The following is a 12769-nucleotide window of genomic DNA, read 5'->3' on the forward strand; positions in this document are numbered from 1 at the left end:
ATGGGCAAGATATGAATCCCAAAGTCTCTCGTTTAGTTCTGTTTAGGTGAAGTTAGGTTCACATGATTGTTTAAAAATGTATTTATATTTTTAAAAAATGTTTTAAGTGGCAGGATGTCATAGTCCCAGGTGATATTTTCTTAGCTGTCCCAAATTCAAATAGCTGAGGTGTGTGGCATGTCACACATTTGTTAGCTTATCCTTTCCCCCCAGTTAGCAAACTTCTATGGATAAAACTCTGACAGACGCTCCTCTGCTTGGGTTCTTTTAAAGGCACTTGCGTGCTTCAACCTTCCTTTCAGCTGAGAAGTCCCAGTAATAGTATCTTGCAATTCTTGATACTACGTACACCAGAGTGAACTGTGATCCATCAATAGTTTAGCTTTATGTCTTAAATTAGGGGTGAGAAGGAGATGTAGTTGGATCTCCTCTCCTGCTAGATCCCTGGAGGGGATCTGCAGCAGATCTGCAAAGGATTCTGACTCTGTGTTATGGTTTAACAATAGAAAGTGATATGAAATAGCAGCAAGAACAAGAACGGTAGTAAAATACATTAGCATGGCCATCCTTCCCACCTAGAAAACAGTGCCTATTGTGCCTGACCTTTGACCAGGCCCTTGTGCAGGTTTACTGGTTATTGTAAGAGTTTTGTGCCCAAATCTCTGAGGAATAGCAGTAGCTCAAATACAGACCGCACCTTTAATCATCGATGCAACGTGGCATTGACAGCATATTTTCCTTTACTCCTAATTTGTACCTAATTCTGATGAGTAAATCTGGGGCTTTTAGTAGAAAACGTTGACTTTACAGACCCCAAGTTTGCCTACCACCAGCTTAAATACTTGTGGCTTGAAGGTAGCAAGCAACACCTATAATTTGGATATTTCAATTTTCTTTTACTCCCTCCTTTTTTCCTCCTGCAAGTATTTCAAAATCACTCTCTCCAGTTCTACTCCAAAGGATGCATCTGTGGACAAAGGAGCATGAGTCGAGATGAAGATCGAGGAGGAGAAGCAATAAAAATTTGTCAACCAATTTGTCACTGGATATTCGTTTTCAATGTGTTTCCCAAATACTACTCATGCACATCATTTCTCAAGGCAGCTGCGTATAGATATACTACACCAATTAAATGAAAGCACACAATTCTGGACTTCCTTTGAAAATGAAAAGGTCATTCTGAATTATTTAGTTATAATTCCCATCAGATGCAGTCCTTTTGTAAAGCTAATGGTTCTTCCCTACTCAAGGTGCCCCCAAATGGATTACGGCAAAGGTAGTTTATAGCAATACATTGCTAATGCAGAAATCCTTTCCCCGTCTAGCTATGATGAGAACTGCAGTGAAACCCAGAGGGAATAAGGAAGAATAAAAGGGATGGCAGAAGATGTCAGCATCTCTGGTCATCAAAAAAATCTTGGGGCTTCAGTCTTTTAAGCCTTGGCTTCACTATACCACCCAATGGGACGTTTCCCCAGAAATATAAATAAGGTTGTAACTGTTGCCTGGAAATCCTGTGTTACAGAAATGAAACCAAGAGTATTTGTATTTCTTGTACTTATGTATTAAAAAAAAGAGTAATCATTTTAGCTGCATTATTTGATGGGTGACTTTGCATATCCGATATCAGTTCCTGAAAGTGCTTTACTCCTTACTTGTTACTCTTTACTTTTTCTGCTTGTTATTACGCAGTAAAAGGAATATTGGAGCATATCAAGGAAGATGAGGATGGTGATTTTTTTGGTAAAAAAAGAAAGCAATCCTCTTTTATAATGGAACAATTTTGCAACTTTTAAACAATTTATCAGCCCCTTAACTTCAACATCCCAATAAAACTTTCAAGCCTGAGCCTCACCTTTTGAAGAGGATCATCCCACAATAGTAGAAAGCAAAAATAAAGCATAGCTTTTAAAAATGCAGTCCCACTGTCTATTAGTAACCAGGACAGCCTTTTCATTTACAGTAGTACTTCTTGGTAGAATTAATCTTTTTCTTTACTGGGAAGGGGGTGATCAGCTTAAATCATGCTTGTTTTGCAGAATAGAAAAGGAAGAGTTAGTGGGTTTTTTAAATTACTGCTTTTAACCAAACCATAAATACACTGAGATGTTAGTTCAAAGTTTTTCTGTCATACTGTCTAAGTTTAGAGGAGGCTTCGACTATCTGAATGGCTTAGGAGATATCTAGAGCAGCAAAATAATCAAGCTCAGATAAGTGGAAATGTGTTTTTCCAGGGCTTTTTGTTTTTACATGTGGTGAATGGGAACACCGAAACTAAGGATTTTGAATAATAAAGATGTCGCTCTGTAGGTTTAACCATCACACTATTAGTTTATCTGATTTTCTGCCTCTTTCATTTTTTATAAATAATAAAACGGTCAGCTATTTATAATTTGTGTAGCTTAGAAAAGTAGTTTAGGTCGGGAAATTAATACAGATAATGTCTTTCATAGTGTGCTCCAGCTGAACTTGTGATATATAGAAACACAATGGCTAAACCAAGCAGGCATTCCCCTTTCTTTGATAAAGAGTTTGGATGCAACCTAGCAAAATAGAAAGATCTAGAAATGATGTTCATAAATATGTCAGGCTCCATTCCCACGAGCCTTCGTTTTTATTGACTTTTGCAGGACTCTTGGGACTCTTGTTTCTTGAACCAGGAGCTTAATTTGTACATCATAACAAGTTCACTGTTTACTGGAGTAGTTCACTGTAATCCATATCTTTCCTGCGCATGTCTGTATTTTAAAAGTTTTCTTCAAGCTGCATGTCATTCTGCAACTAAAGTTACTCAGTCAAAGCTGAAATGGGCAACCTGCAATGTTTCACCTAATGCGAAAGTATAAAGAAATTTGTAAAATTCTCCTTTTAAAGCATTTGTTTTACCTCCACTTTCAAAACTCCGTGTAAATGTCAGCTTCTTTCCTTGCTTTATAATCCAATCTTGGATGGTTCTTGAATCTGTCAATGTACACAGCTGCATCCTTCCCCTGCAACCTCCCAAGAAGAAATCTCGAGTAGGATTTTAAGATTCAAAAGCCAAGGCCAAAAGAACAGCCCAAAGCTGCTCCTTGAATGAACAATTAATACTTAAAGGGATTCTGAACGTATAAATATTTTGCTTATCATTTGTCCCACCTTATTTCTCTTCTTGGAACAGATTTTTCCTTGATTTTTTCAGCCATCAGCCTTTACTCTTTTAACACCCCCCACTTCATATCTAGCACCTAAAAAGGTGAAATACCACAAACATTTTGGGAAACAGGCTTTGAAAGGAGTGTTGTAGATCACTTAAAATATAAACATCCTTTTTTTTAAAACCGTGTAACTAATAAAAATAATTATTAATGTATCCTATTAACAGAGATGTCAGATTCACTATTAAATAAACTATTACTGGTGTCAATGGACATGTTCCAGAGAGCATTAAACACTTTAGTCCTAGGTTCTTTAAATAAAACCAACTTTTTATGTGTGGCATTGGGTTGCTTTGATTAACACTACTGCAAGTAGTAATGTCCTGATAAACTTTCACCTGATCCAGTGGCCTTTGCGTGCATGGAAGATCCAGTGCTTTGATGGATATCATCCGATGGGCAAGGGCTTCTTCGTCCACTAAGTACAGTAAGTACTAGGTTTCTATGAGAAGTTTTTGAGTACTTTGGAGAATCTGAATTACTCTGAGCCTGAGAGCTTTGGGAAGAACTGCCTGAAGATTTCCTGTTTTAGGGATCCTCCTCTACATGTCTTTCTTCTTTCGATAGGGATTTAATAGAACAAATTCCTAGTTAATTGCATCCCTATATAAATCAAAAGGGAGAAATTATTTACAACTAAAGGTGAAACTTTCTGCACATTTACTTGGAAGAAAGTTAGTCTGTGTTCACTAGGGTCTACCCTCTTAGTAAATGTCTTCAGGTTTCCAGCAAGATGCAAATTTTTCCTTACTACAGTGCACTTAATACTGAGACAACAGCCCCTCCCGAATATATATAATCTTAATGCTGCACAGTTAGGCTGTTTAATTTTTACTGGCCCTGATCCATCCCAAGGCAGCCAATTGTGCCATAGTCCTGTTGCTTTCAGTAGGAGCAAGCTAGTTGTACTTTTTTCTTAAATTCCCCTGGTTTCAATGCAATGTAGGTACAACTAACTTTCTCTGGTTTGGGTTCACTGACTTCAGTGATATTCAATCATCCTAATGGTAGGCAGCATAGCAGCTAAACTATAAATGCTTTCAGCCAGTAGTAAGTCATTTGTATTTTTAATAAACCAGTCACATACAGCAAGGAAAGAACTGTAACACTGATCCTATCATTTCTGTTTCCAAGGTTTTTAACATATCTGTTGCTTTATGTTTTCCTTTCTTACTAATATGATTCACTTTACAGCTGTAGGTTAAGGTCTTTTATTCACAAACATGTGTTTTATGTGAATATATTATACAGATTTTATATATTCAAATATTATATGTATATTTTATAGCAATGTGTGCATGACAACATAAAGTTCCATCCTCAACACATCTGTCTGTTTGCGTGTATATGTCTTCAAATTGCCTGTTGACTTAAGGTGATCCCATGAATTTCATAGGGGTTTTTAGGAACACAGGAGTGGTTCCTTTTTCTGAAATATAACCTAAAGCACCTAGTATTTGTTGGTTGTCTCCCCAGATAATATTAACCAGGGCTGACCCTGCTTAGCTTCAAAAATCAGACTGGATTCAGGCCCTCCTCTACATCTCTGCTCAGTAAGTAAGTAATATTTAGTGCAATAGGAACCTAAGCCTTACATGAAACAATTACGGCCTTTTATTACAAGGCATTCTGTACAATTCCTTAGTACAAGGTATTTCAATTCTTTAAAAATGTTAGTTGTGTCAGCATGATATACACTTTTCTGCTTTACATCTTCCATCTCATCATCTTCATCATCCTATTAAATACTGATGGACAAAGAAAAATCCATTCTTTTGGCAAGAGGCGGTTTAATTATGACATGTACGTCCAAGCTAACATGCTGTGAAAATTATACATGATGTTTCATAGTGCATACAGATAAATAAATGACAGTAAGTTAAAACTAGCTGTATTCTGTTCAGAAACCGGGTTAGTTTCAAATTACTGCCAAGGAATAGTTCAAATTACATGGCCAAGTGACGGCTTACAAGAAATCCATCAGAACTGGAAGAGAGAATAGAACAGCCATTCTCTCTACCTGTTTGTGTAGCTCCTTGCTAATGCAGGACAAGCCAGACTGTTTATTTGGAGAAGCAAAGTTGTGGAAATATACTTGCAGGGTGTAATGTGGACAGCACGTGTTCGTATGAGCTACCTGAAGTCTGTGCCCTAATAGTTTGCAGATGTCCCTGGGTCACTGATTTCCTATGGGCCAAAGAGCACAGCCCCCTCCCCTCGCCTTCCAGCTCTTCAAATTAAAAAGAGGAGGGGGGGGGCAAAGCAGGGAAGTATTCACTTCTGGAACTTGTAAAATTGTTTGTTTGAGTTGTTTCCAACACTGCCCCAAATATTGAATCATTTGGAAATTCTAACTGCCAGGTCCATGCTCATTTAGAGCAATGATTTATTTGAAAAATAGAGACATCGACTCTGGGATTGTGGGGAATTTATTTACACTGGAGAAATTTATTTAAAAATCTCAGTTTTGCTCTACTTCACAATAAACAAGGATTTTCAAGTATGTGGCTATACATGTGTGTACATACGTAGACATACACATGCAGACAGTGGTCTGTGGTGAGGTGCCTGTGCACAGCCGTCTGTACAAAAATGCTTACATTAATATCTGTTAGCTGTTTGTATGCCTATGGGTTTTTTCCCTTCCCTGCACATATTGATTTGATGTGCATTGATACATATCTATTTGTTGTAACCTGTTGTATCTATTTTCTGGTATCTACCATAATACCCATGGAAGATTTAGCTATTTTAGATATGGTATCTATGTATGACAGTTATAGAACATCTCAACAATATGATGAAAATGGAAAAAGACAGCGAAATGATGGGAGAAAAGATAAGATTATAGATTGGGAAATATTGATTTAGTTGAAATTTCTTTACGGACTTAAACAGAGTTTATTTTTCCTTTCCCAGTGTAATACCGGCATTACTATGAAAACCTGGAAAATCAAATGAATTACACTGTATTTGAAATTGGATGAATGATGGGCCCACAGGGCTTTCAAAGGAGCAAAGAAGTGATAACAGAATCTGGCTTACAGTGGGCCCTTGATATCTACTGGGGTTTGGTTCCAGGACCCCCTGTGGATACCAAAATCCATGGATGCTCAAGTCCCATTATAAAATGGTGCCCGTTATAAAACTGGCAAAATCAAGATTTACTTTTTGGATTTTTTAGAGCGAATTTTTTTTGGGGGGAGGGATTCATGGATGCAGAATCTGTGGACAAGGAGAGGCGACTGTTAGTATTTTCTAGTTAAAATATATTGCTATATACTTTTAGGTCACTTTTTCAGAACTTAGCAACCACAACTGACCAACAGAACTGCAGTCCAGGACTTGAACAGATAACAAACCAACCAGCTTACTTACAGTGCGAACATGAGTGGTATTCTCTCTCTCCTGCCAAATTTCTCTATACAGTATTGTAAGATAAGAGTGCTAGAACTTATTAGTGCAGGGAAAGGCATTTCACTGTGTATATTTGGTGTAACACTGAAAGCTCAGTCCTCTCCTATTGTATGCAGCAAAACTATACAAGCAGTCTGCATCCATTCTCTTTTTGTCTGTGCTGCAACAAAATGGTCACTCAGGATGTATCCACACTGCAGAATTAAAGCAGTTTGAGACCACTCTAACTACCATGACTCTAGCCTGTGGAATCCTGTGTAGTTTGGTGTGGTCCGCCCGGTCTATCAGAGAGCTCTGGTGTCTCATCTCACCAAACTACAAATCCCAAGATATTGTAGGAGAGAGTTGTGGCAGTTAAAGTAGTCTCAAACTGATATTCTGCACTGTGGATACTCCTTCAGTGTCCTAGGCTGCTGTGCATGTCCTGGTTTGATGTCTGCCGAATATACACAGAAGCTGATAAGAAAAGCCCTTTTATGACCTAGGTTATGCTTACGGTAGGACTGATTAAATCATACCCTCTTTATTTGGAAGGAAATGCAAAGGTACACAAATATCTCTGACTACAAGACTGGGCATAACATTTCCCATAGAAACATCATTCTAATCCGCTACGGAGCATGTTTTAAAAACTTCAGTGACAGGGCTTTCCATTCGTCTCCCACTTTGGAAGCAGTTACAGTTATGTCCCTGTCATTCAGGGGTGGGGGGAAGTGACAGATGTAGTTGCATGAATACTTACTTTTTTTTTTTTAAAAGAAGCATATATTATGGTTCATGTTTATTTACTCACATCTGCTCCACTTACTTTCTTATATTTTGCTAAGCAGGGAAATTTCACACACCCCTGCCCAAACTCCACAGAAGAAGCCTTCCAAACTGCAGCAAAGCAGCACCAATTCACCCAAGGTATCATTGTGCCTTTTATTGAAAAATATTGGTTTGTTAGAAATCCTCTGGAGAAGAGGATGCATTTATATAAATGGCTTGGGAGACATCCAAAACAGTAGGATAAGCATCCATTTGCAACATGGGATTATATTAACTTGAGTTTACACAGTCAAATTCAGACAAAGAGCAGCTTGGGAAGAAAGGGTCAGGGAAGGTCTTATTGCCTTAGATCATGAACACTCCTCCTAAAAAGAATTCCTTATAAGAATATTTTTATAATATAAATATAAAGACTATTCTTATAATGTAAAAGTGGTTTTGGAATAGTTATGGAAGTTGCCATTATTATACCCTAAATACCTGAAAGGTACCAGATCTCATTTGATCTTGGAAGCTAAGCAGTGTCAGCCCTGGTTAGCACTTGGATGGGAGACTGCCAAGGACTACCTGGTGTATTTCAGAGGAAGGAACTGGCAAGCCATCTCAAAGCATTCCTACGTAAAGCCTATGAAATTCATGGGTCACTGTAAATTGACAGGTGACTTGAAGGCACACATGGAAGTTGCAACATGGCCTTGTATAAGATGCATTATGAGAAGACAATAATAAATCATTATTATTGTTAGGTATAATTATAGCCTATCTTTTCTTTAATGGCCTCAATGCAGTGTGCATGGTTCTGCTTCTACAACAACCTTGTGAGGTAGGTCAGCTTGAGAGTAACTGACTTGAGGTCACCCATTGAGTTTCATGGCTCAGTACCTTTGGGGACTGGACCCTGGATTTCCCAAGTCCTGGTTGAATACTCTGACCACCACATTGGCTCTCCTAAGGATATAGTGCTGTCCAGTACAATACTATCTGTGTTCAGCTCTTACTGTGATCAGTGGGGTAAATGTGGCTTGTATTATATCAGTCAAACTTTTTCAGAGACACGCTTTCTTCTAGTAGCCTGTAAAAGAGCATTGTGTGGTAGGCTACCATTTTATTTCCATTTTGCAGAAGAATGATACATCCAAGAACTACCCAGGACCATCCAGTGAGTTTGTATATGTGAGAATGAAATAATTTTTTGGTTTACCACTCACATTCTTAATTAGCTCAGAGGTGTGGAAACCGTGGCTCAATTTCTTTGTGGAGTTTCTCTAGCCAAAAAAAAATGTGTGTGTGTGTGTGTGTGTGTGTGTACGAGAGAGAGAGATATTTTTGTTAGTAGGTTTGTTCATTCACCAACCAAAGCCCTTTTTCAGATTTCCCAGTAGTGCGATGCTAAGGAAGCCCAAGGGCTAACTGTACTAAGGGAGTTAGTGTACACTTTTGCAAATTCACATTGACAATTAATTGTCTTCACTTTCCTGCACAAATTCACATCTATTCACATCTATTCACTCCCCCAACATAAATGCACAGCCATTCGAATGCATGCATAGCAAAGAGACTGCCACACATACGATAATGTGCATTTCTGCAGATTTCAGCAGATACTCTGGAAAAACCACAAAGCTCTTTTCCACTGAGTTTAAGGACTTTTTTTGGAGGGATTGCAAAAGGTGCAAACTCCTATGAATCACGTCTGGCCAGATCACATTCTATTCAACTGGAGTAAGGAATATTTTAAAGGTATAGATTAGTGCTTAGTGGGGAGGAATCTACCACCATTCTACAGCCCCCTTTAGATGAAGCATTCCTTTGACCAAATGAATGAAATGGCATCAGATGATGAATCTGGAAAGATGAAAACATACCTTGAAGAGAAGGACTATGTCAGCTTTGTTCTTGTTATTGGGAAGTTGGGTTGCTGTTTTTTTCTCTTTCTCTCTCTCTAATGCAAAACCTTATTTGACAGGAAGGCTGAGTGGAAGATTTCTTAAATGCAGTGTTTTAAAACATGCCTCAAAACTAGCTGTGATTATCCCCTTGCAAAGCTGTCCCCGGGTAGTTAACATTCACCAAAATATTGATGGCAGTCACCTTTCCTGCCAGCGCTTATCTGAGAGGGCTTGAGAAGAAGTTTGGCACAGCCTGAAAGGACCTATTGTATTCCCCTTATGTTTTAGAAGAGAAAGCTGGGGGGGGGGGGGAGCCTAGAGCACAGGTTAAGCAACAAAAGAAGAATTTGGATCTATTTTCTCAATGACAGGGACAGGGTTCATGATGGCATTCCTTGAGAATTGGCTTATTATTTTGTCCTCAGGAGTTGCTTGGCAGTGTCAAACATTGCTCAGGTTGCACCTGAGTGAAAATAGGAACTTTGATGATGGTCTCAGCAACCGCGGAGGAGAATTCTGTATAATGACCAAGCTGCCCATCATTCTAATAGTAGGGCCTAGCTGGAGTGGGGGAGCAAAAGGGAGCTCTTGGATAGTTTAAAATACTCTGAGAGGGACACTGATGGGATCCTCATCAATCCAATGTCAGGAGTGGGGTTTGGTTTAACTGTTTAAAGGCAGGTGTTTAGAGAAGCAGGGGTAAAAATATGCAATGTGAAAATGAACAGCATATTAGACTCACACCGTTGCTGCCCAGAGGGGTGGCTGTTGCCCTGGTCATCTTTTGTGCCAGTGCTGGCACTTATGTGGACTTCAAGTGACTGCTTGGAGTCCTTGCTAGCTGAAGTCTAGCAGTGGCTCAGTCACCCCAAACTTTCAGATAGGATCTGGCCCAAATCTTGTTCCAGATACCAGGAAGTCTTGCAAGACCAGAAATCTTGAGAGGCTTCAGATGTGATCCGCTAAGCATATAAATGCCCACAAATGAGGCTGCCAATCATTTCACCAGGCCTTCTGCATTACCCACCCTCTCACTTTTTGTTGCCTGTTATATTCTAGATATCCCCAGGCTTCAGCTGACCATCAGGACTGGGAAGGAATTTCCTCATGTTATTGGCGCATGGTTTTTTTGGTCTTCCCTGGGGATATCTTGCCCTGGATGCTTGCTTTGCTATATGTTTGTAGTTGTTAGCTGGCATCATTGATGCAACTGCTGCTGTCATAAGTGCTAGTATAGCTTCTTTTTGTATTGTGTATTTCTTGATATCACTAATTCATAATTCATTGACAGTAAGAGCTGTTCGACAGTGGAACACACTTCCTCTGAGTGGTGAAGTCTCCTTCTTTGGAGGTCTTTCAGTAGAGGCTGAATGGCCATCTCTCAGGTATGCTTTGATTGTGAGTTCCTGCATGGCAGGAGGTTGGGCTGGATGGCTCTTGTGGTCTCTTCCAACTTTATGATTCTATGAATGAGCATGTTGCAGTGTCACAAATGGTCATATGGAAGGGAAGAGGGGGCATTGGGCACAAGCTAAATTTTGGGGAGGAAAACCCCATGGATTTGCAAGTGGGTAACCAGCAGTCCAGGTGGATGAAGGTGACCCCTCTGCTAGACTGTCAGGACTTGTCACACTGATTGGCTGGTGATAAAAACCTGCACGGATGCCTACAAGGCAAGCAGGGCTGACAGCCCATTCAACAATTTGCTAATTGTGGAATCATTGTGCCCCATATCCCCTCAACCTGTATCTGCATACACCTTCAAAGAAGATGCTATCTTTGACAGTGATTGATTTATGACATTTGTAATTGCATCAAAGTTGTGGCATTACTGTTAACCCATAAAATGGTGTCTAGACCCCTTGTCTCAGTGAAACTACTGGCGTTGGTGCTAGCTATTCTGCTGCTTGAAGCCAAAGGAGCAAATGGTACTTCCTCTCCGTCAACCCATGTGGAGGTACAGCAGATGTGTTATTTTGGCATATGAGGTAGAAAAATCCCACAAGGGCCTCTGCCCATCCCTGATAGAATAAGTACACTAAGAAAAAAAAGTTACAAAAATTTGCTGCTCGTTTGTGTGTGTGCGCATAAAAATGAGGGAAAGGGTGTCTGAGATGAGAGAGAGATAGAAAATGTTCACCAATCCAAACCATACAGGTGGACTGTGTCATCTGTGGGATCTCTTTTAGCAGAGTCTGCATTACTCACTCTACTGCTGGGATTCATACTAAGCCCCCAAGCACTGCTCACTCCTCAAGTATTTTATTATTACTGAAAACAAAGAATATGGCCATTAAAAACTCAGAAACATCTTGGTTGAGTGGGTGAGTAGATGGGGCTGCTAAGCTTTCACATTGCCTTTCTCTTAGTGCTGCTGATGTGAAATGGCTTGAATCATTTAGACTCCCATAGATTTCTACTGGACTATATCAGTCTGGTGGCAACTTCCCTCTACTCAAGCCCCACATTTCCCTGAGTGTAGCCTGGTTACTCAGGATAATTTCAGACCAGGCTTTTATCACACTAGCAGTAAGGAAGCACTTTGCAGCTATTTGGGTTTTTCTCTTTATCAAATATTGAAATGCAAGATGAACTAATTAAGGAAACTATGATAAAATGGATGCAAAATATAGGAAAGACGATCGCTATAGAAACCTGGGAAAAATCTTGGAAAAATACTCAAAGATTCACCAGATGCAATACCCTTAAGGAAAACTTTGCTAAAATATTTCACAGATGGTATCTAACCCCCTCACGCCTCTCTAAAATGAATAAGAACTGTAGTCCCCTATGTTGGAAATGCAGAATTAAAATCGGAACAATGTATCATACATGGTGGAAATGCAGGGAAATTCAAAAATATTGGAGGAAAATTCATAAAGAAATACAAGAAACACTGGAAATCAATATCCCCCTAAATCCTGGGTTGTTTTTATTAAATATTATTGATGACAAGCTCAATAAAGACCAAACAAATATAATACTTTATATGATTACGGCAGCACGTATGGTACTCGCAAGATATTGGAAAACAGACATTATACCAGATATACAGATCTGGAAATATAAAGTACACGAGTTTATTATAATGGATGAACTTACAATATTAGCGATGGGAAGTACAAATCAGACATATGAAAAAAAAATGGGGTAAAATCAAGGGAAAGTGGTCCCTGTAAATGAAGGTATTAATTATAGAATATAAAATACAATATACAAACTGAAAAACGAGGAATGTTTTCATCATGTTTCTTTTCATTACTTTACAAAGCAATAACAACATTACAAAGATATAAGAATGTTAATATGTGTTTATGTAAGAAAATGCTATGCCAAAGTGCTATATTCTTTTTGAAAATACCTTATGACTTTTGTAATATATATATATACAGTGGTACCTCGGGATACGAAATACCCAGGTTACGAAATTTCCGGGATACGAAAAAATCCCATTGGAAATAATTGTTCCGGGTTACGAATGTTGTTTCGGGTTAC

Source organism: Sceloporus undulatus, chromosome 2 (genome assembly GCF_019175285.1).
Source record: "Sceloporus undulatus isolate JIND9_A2432 ecotype Alabama chromosome 2, SceUnd_v1.1, whole genome shotgun sequence".
Taxonomy (NCBI): Eukaryota; Metazoa; Chordata; class Lepidosauria; order Squamata; family Phrynosomatidae; genus Sceloporus; species Sceloporus undulatus.